Raw genomic sequence first — 6,497 nt, forward strand, 5'->3', positions numbered from 1 at the left:
CAGAATATGGCAACGTGAAAGTCATAGACATATATCCCGATTCATTTTTTTTTAATTGAATTTGGCTTGTGTAAACAAACATACATGGAAGAGAAAAGACTAGGACAATACATACAAACCAGACATACAATATACACACAAATACATATTTCAATATACATACAAATACATATTTCAATATACATACAAATACATATTTCAATATACATACAAATACATATTTCAGGGAAGATATCTGCCTCTACTCACAATCACTATGCATAAGTACCTCAAACAGTTGCATCCACTTCAAACAGCTGGAACAGATTCAACACCGTGAAAATTCTGTGAAAACTTCAATTTGAACTCTAAAGCCGAATGTAATTCTCTCCATAATAAATATATTATAGATTAAATCAATCCATTCATTCATAGTTGGTATAACATGCGTAAGCCACCTTTTTTGGATGCCACCAGCAATTATTTTGTTGATAAAGTAAGTTTGCCCTCTGTTTCCCATCTTGCTTTAATATTCAGAGTATTATGTTCTTATGAAGAACTACATAACATTTTGAAACTATCTTTTGATTAGAAGTCTCCATACGCATTTTGGAAAATCTCAATGATCTCTATTCCCATGTACAGTGTCTTCTTAATAGTTTCCTAATTATAAAGTCTGTGATTTGTAGGTACTAAAGTGGTCCTGATTCTGTAAATTAAATCGCTCTTTCAGGTCCTGGAAGCTCATAACATTACATTACATTTTAAAATGTTACAATTTGCAGAGAGGCCATTCCCAATCCAACCTTTAAACCTCATGTCATGTGTATTAGGTCTGAAGTCTGAGTCATATGCAGAATTCTGTCCTTCAGTTTATACCTCCTAATTATTTCACACCACACCTTCAAATGGACCCGTTATCAGCACATTCTTAGGATTTGAGTGTTTGACTAAGGATGGGTCTCCCACCAACATGTTAATAGGTAAACCCTTCCCCATCGAATCGTCTTTCCATCTTGATTTATAACTTGGCTTACACCATCCAATCAATGGTCTGATTTGAGCGGCTCTTTAAAGTCTCTGATTTGTAGGACTAAAGTGGTCCTGATTCTGTAAATTAAATCGGTCTTTCAGGTCCTGGAAGCATGTAACATTACATTACATTTTAAAAGAGTACAATATGCAGAGAGGCCATTCCCAATCCAACCTTTAAACCTCATGTCATGTGTACTAGGTCTGAAGTCTGAGTCATATGCAGAATTCAAATTTTGAATTTCAGTTTAAACCTCCTAATTATTTCACGCCACACCTTCAATGAACCTGTTATCAGCACATTCTTAGGATGAGCGTTAATGTTAATAGGTAGACCATTCCCCATCAAATTGTCTTTCCATCTTGATTTATAACTTGGCTTACACCATCCAATCAATGGTCGGATTTGAGCTGCTCTTTAGTAATCCCTCAAACATGGAAGGTCCAATCCCCCATTGCCCCATAGTGCAGTTTTTTAAGGCTAGTTAGGCACTAGTCTCATGCACGAGCCAATCCCCAGGAGGTACAAACACCTCTGTAATCCCTTGCTGAGTGATCACGCATAAACACAACCTGTCACAAGAAATGACAAAATGGTTCGTGCCTCCGTGACACATTTCCCACAGCATGTCGGAGGTAGATCCAGGATCCAGCACCACTTCCAGCCCATGTTCTAGTCTACACAATGCTTCTGTGAGCGATGGAACGCCACGGTGTTGCTAGGCAGATTCATTGAGCAGAGTGGGCGGAGTATTGTGTTCTGTGGCAGTATAAAACCCTTCCTCCCCGAACTTTGGCAAGACTTGACAAAAACAAATTAAATTAAATTAAATTCAGACTGACTTACTGTATGTAGCCGCCTTTATTCTGCACATCCCCCTTTGCTGCCAAAGACATTTTACCTGTGTTTATACCGGCCATTGTTAACCTAATTTATTTCATTAACCCCATATCTTTGCTGTCAGAAACCTATTATCCCCATATTTTAACTTTTTAATGTATTTTTAATTTTTTGTAAATAAATGGTCTACTTCGTCATAATACAGTGTTGCACAAAAGTAGCAAATTAGACACGTTTTGACTTGAGCTTTTAGATTGTCTATATTCACTATTTTTGCATTAGAATTCTGAAAAGTTACAGTTTTGGACATAATGAGGTTTCTACCCGACAGCAACCATATGTTTGCGTTAGCACAGTCTTTCCAGAACATGCACCGCCACCATTTTAGTGCTTGTAACTGCCTGAGTGACACATATGGTACAAAATACATTTTAAAAGTTTGATTCCATTCAGAATCCATGCAGGTTGCTAAGTTAAATCCCAGCATAGTGGACTGTTCAACCAATCATATTACAACAAAGCGTTCTCAAAGGCTTCTGATTATCAACTACATCTTGCAAATACAAATTTGACCTTGTCTTCCAGCTCACTGAACACTGTATTAAATAACAACACATTAAACGAGGCTGAACTATGAAATGAAAAGAACTACGTTTTCTGGTGATTTGCATTGAGACTCAAAGGCAGTTGAATATTTACTTTAAAAAAGTGTTGTTGCTTTCTAAACGCCGCATAGCTGGATATCTGTTGCAGGGCAGAAACCTTGTATCTCCATGTTTCCAATGTAGCTGGGTCCCAATTTGTTAAAATCGTGCACTTGGTGACAAGTTTTAGATTTTTGGCATGGTGTTAGGTATGGGCATATGGTTTTCAAAAACCATCGCAAACGAGATGGGCTCGCCCCCTAGTGGTCCGTTTGCAATTAATCTAATTGCACGTTCGGACATAGCGCACTGTGCAATGCAAACTAATAGGCCAGTGTGCTCCGGTGCGGTATTTCCGAACGAGCCCTACAATTAAATGGGTTAGTAGTATATGGTTACAACTAACTTCTGAAAATTTTCATTTTCAAGATTGCATCCACGATAGCTGCAAAATGCCTATAAAGCTGGGGTTTAATATGTAAAAAATCTTAAGTGTTTGATATTTGGCAAATTGGGCACGTTGGGCTCGCCCCCTAGTGGTCTGTTTGCAATTAATCCAATGCTGGCCTATTTTTTTTTTTTTTTTAAGATATTTTTTTGCGGCTTACGCCTTTTATTGATTTTTGAAGGGACAGACAGTAGGCTGACAGGAAACGGGAGAGAGATGGGGGGATGACATGCAGTAAAGGCCGTGTCGGGTCCGGGAGTCGAACCCGCGGCACACTGCGACTGGATTACCAGTCCGGTGCCCAGACCGTTACGCTACGGCCTGGGCCAATGCTGGCCTATTTAACATACAAATCATTGCAAACAGACCACCAGGGGCCGAGCCCAACTCGTTTGCTTTTTGAAAACCTTATGCCCATACCTACTGTAACACCATGCCAAAAATCTAAAAAAGTTATTTACCCCCAATTTTTTGTATGTTATTTACTACCAATACTAATAGAATCCATTGGAAAATCTCTTTTATCAATTAATTTGGTTTTTAACCATATACTTTAATTTTAGATTCATTGCAAACAGACCACTAGGGAGCGACTCATTTGCGATGTTTTTTTTTAAACCTTATTATAACCATAGCTAACACCATGCCAAAAATCTAAATGCACGATTTTGGACGAATTGGGACCCAGCTAATGTGCATGTTTTTACACAAATTAAATGAGCAAAATTAAAATAGCAGATCTGCGCATGTACAGTAGATCGGCTGGTCAGAGCAGTGGTTTTCAAACTGTTCGTGCTAAAGGCACTCCAATGGGCAAGTCAAAATATCAAGGCTCACCTGTTGGGAAAATAGCAGATCTACCAGCTAAAAACATGGTGGGTTGTGAGCTTGTAGATCTATATTTGCTGTATTTTAGCCTATAATGACATGCACAATAAAGCATTGAAAGTGGCTGAAAGTGGTGGAAATTCACTCACCAGCCGTATCTAATTTGTCATGCACAAGGGGGTGGGGTTTGAAAACCGCAAAATGGGCCAACGTGTGACTGTGAATAATGGTCAAATGCTGACTAATGTGTGAGGAAAAATGTAAATTAATATAGCTATGCTGAGAGGCTGGGACTGTGGGGGAGTGTGGATAGCACAGGAATGGAGGTGTACAATATAAATTGGAGTTCCTGCAAATCTAGGTTCCTGAAGTGTAGAAGGGCAACATTCAAAATAATTTACTTGCCATTTAAATCCTATATTCGTACACCGTTGACCTTGCCTGGCCCCAGCTCTGAATCACTAGCCACACCATTTGAAAAATAAATTGTTCTCGCCGGAAAGTAGTAGGAGTGTCAGGCTACCGTTGAGCACTGAATTCCTGCTCAAGCGGAGTGCTTCTGTGTTTGTATGTTCAGGTTTTCTGTCATTGAACTTAACCCTTTTACTGCTGCCATTTATTGAGAAATTAGGACCTAATTCATGCCAGCATTTTTTTAATTTGAGCTCTTATTTTGAAAAGCCACATTTTGCCTCAACCGGAAGTGAGCTTATCCCTGCCAGCTTTACGTTGCCAAGACAACCTTTGTTTACATAATCGAATCAATGCCGGTACATATAGCACTGCACAACGTCGGCTCTGTGCCGTCAAAGAAACGCTGGTTTGACCAAAAATGCCATCTGGGACAAGGAATAGGAGATACAGGCGATTGAAAGAAACGGATAGAATGGATTCTTATGGCGACCGCGATCTAATCTGAACGATCCAGTGCAGTGCTAACAACATTGCTAGCTAACCGGCTAACGTGAGTAGCATTATGGCTCGATCGATCATATGCACTATAAAAGTATAATTGCCGAAGGGCTACGGCAATGGCAGCAAGGTGTATTATCAAATTGAGGCTTTGATTGCCGAAGGGCTTCGGCAATGGCAGGAAGACGGTTAAGCAGAAATATACATTTTACTGTATATATATTCATAGATAAATCACTTTATCTTATATGAATCTACTCCTACAGTGTGGCAGTGTGCAGGTGTATTCCTTTATTATTGATGTGCACTTGTTTTCCTATGCATGTGCTCTTATAGCTTGTATTCTAGGTGTGTGCAAGTTTTTCTCAATATATTGATAGATTGAAATATTGAAGTCAGAATATGAGAAGAAATAGTGTTAAGTGTTAACTAATTGTCCCCCGTCAGCCTATACTTGGTCCCCTCCTTTCTCACTACACCAAATATCTTTGCAGAAATTATATCTGATCTATATAAGTTCTTTTATCATATATCAGATATCATTTTTGCTATTATAACATGCCCAGAGTAGGAACGCTAGAGTTTATGTAGTTAACATTGGAAGGTTCTACGTTTCCTGTGAAGAAGGTACTATAAAAACCTAGTTAATTGTAGTTTTCAATGTGGTTATTTAGAGTAGGTCATACTGTACTATACTGCCATGTGTCTAGTTATTGAATATTAGCAACAACTCCCTAGTGAATATAGCGAGCAGTTATATGAACTTATACAGTCCATGAAGCCAGTTTTCAAACCTAATAGGGCCAACAGAGAGACAAATAAAGACGGAGCGGTATGGTGCTCATTTCTCTTGACAGCCTGACCATTATAACGTGCAGTGGTCAGCAGATGAGGCCCCTGCGATGGGGAGATTGAGTTGTGCTGTCAACCACGGAGGAACTCCGAGCACACGTACCACCACACACAGCGCTCTGCTGATTGACAGCACATGGTAATCATGTCTCTGATAGACCTGTGGAGCCTCAAATCCCCTTTAGCCAGAGTCTGGTAGATGAGTGACCATCATCGCTGAGGGGGCCATAAGCACATCGGCTTCACTCAAATGATAATGTGTGGGCGGTAGAGCTTGACTCGTTCAGGTGGCGGCCGGGGGCATCGGGGTGGGAAGAAAGCAAGTAGCCAACAAGTAATTTAAATGATGAATACTCTCAAAAAGGTGTACAAGTCACAGAGTATGTGTAACTCCAGGTCTGTGGCAGTGGTGCAAAGTAACTACTGCCTGTAGATCCTTTTATACATTTGAGAACTTGTGTGAAATGGGACGTTCGGCTATAATCAGTAGTACTACTTTCCGTAGTTTAAGTATACCAATACTTTTACTCAAGCAAACTTTTAATACCAAACTGATATATCATATAGGGTTGTTTATGCTTCTGTAGCACGCTTATTAGTCCATGGTGGTTGAATGGCTGGTTTTGGAATAGACCCATCTGTGACCTCCCCCTTCACTGCAGCCCCAGGCGCCTGGGGGACTCTAATGCTGCTGAAATGTTCACCAGCCAAAAAAAGCAAAAATAAAAACATTCATAAAAAAAATGAATGGTATAAAAATGTGCAGTAATGATCTCAACCCTGTGGTATGCATCACATAACACACCGCAGTATTTGTTTATTGTCCCAGTCCTAACAGTTATTTATAAACCCTTGGTCTTAAATGGCCACTTCACACCTTTTGCACCCAGATCTTATTTTAATGTGTGTAATATGTGTTTTTAGATATTTTAGTCATAGCGCCATGTTCATTACCAAAGTT

Source organism: Protomyctophum parallelum (genome assembly GCF_964188405.1).
Source record: "Protomyctophum parallelum genome assembly, chromosome: 8".
Taxonomy (NCBI): domain Eukaryota; kingdom Metazoa; phylum Chordata; class Actinopteri; order Myctophiformes; family Myctophidae; genus Protomyctophum; species Protomyctophum parallelum.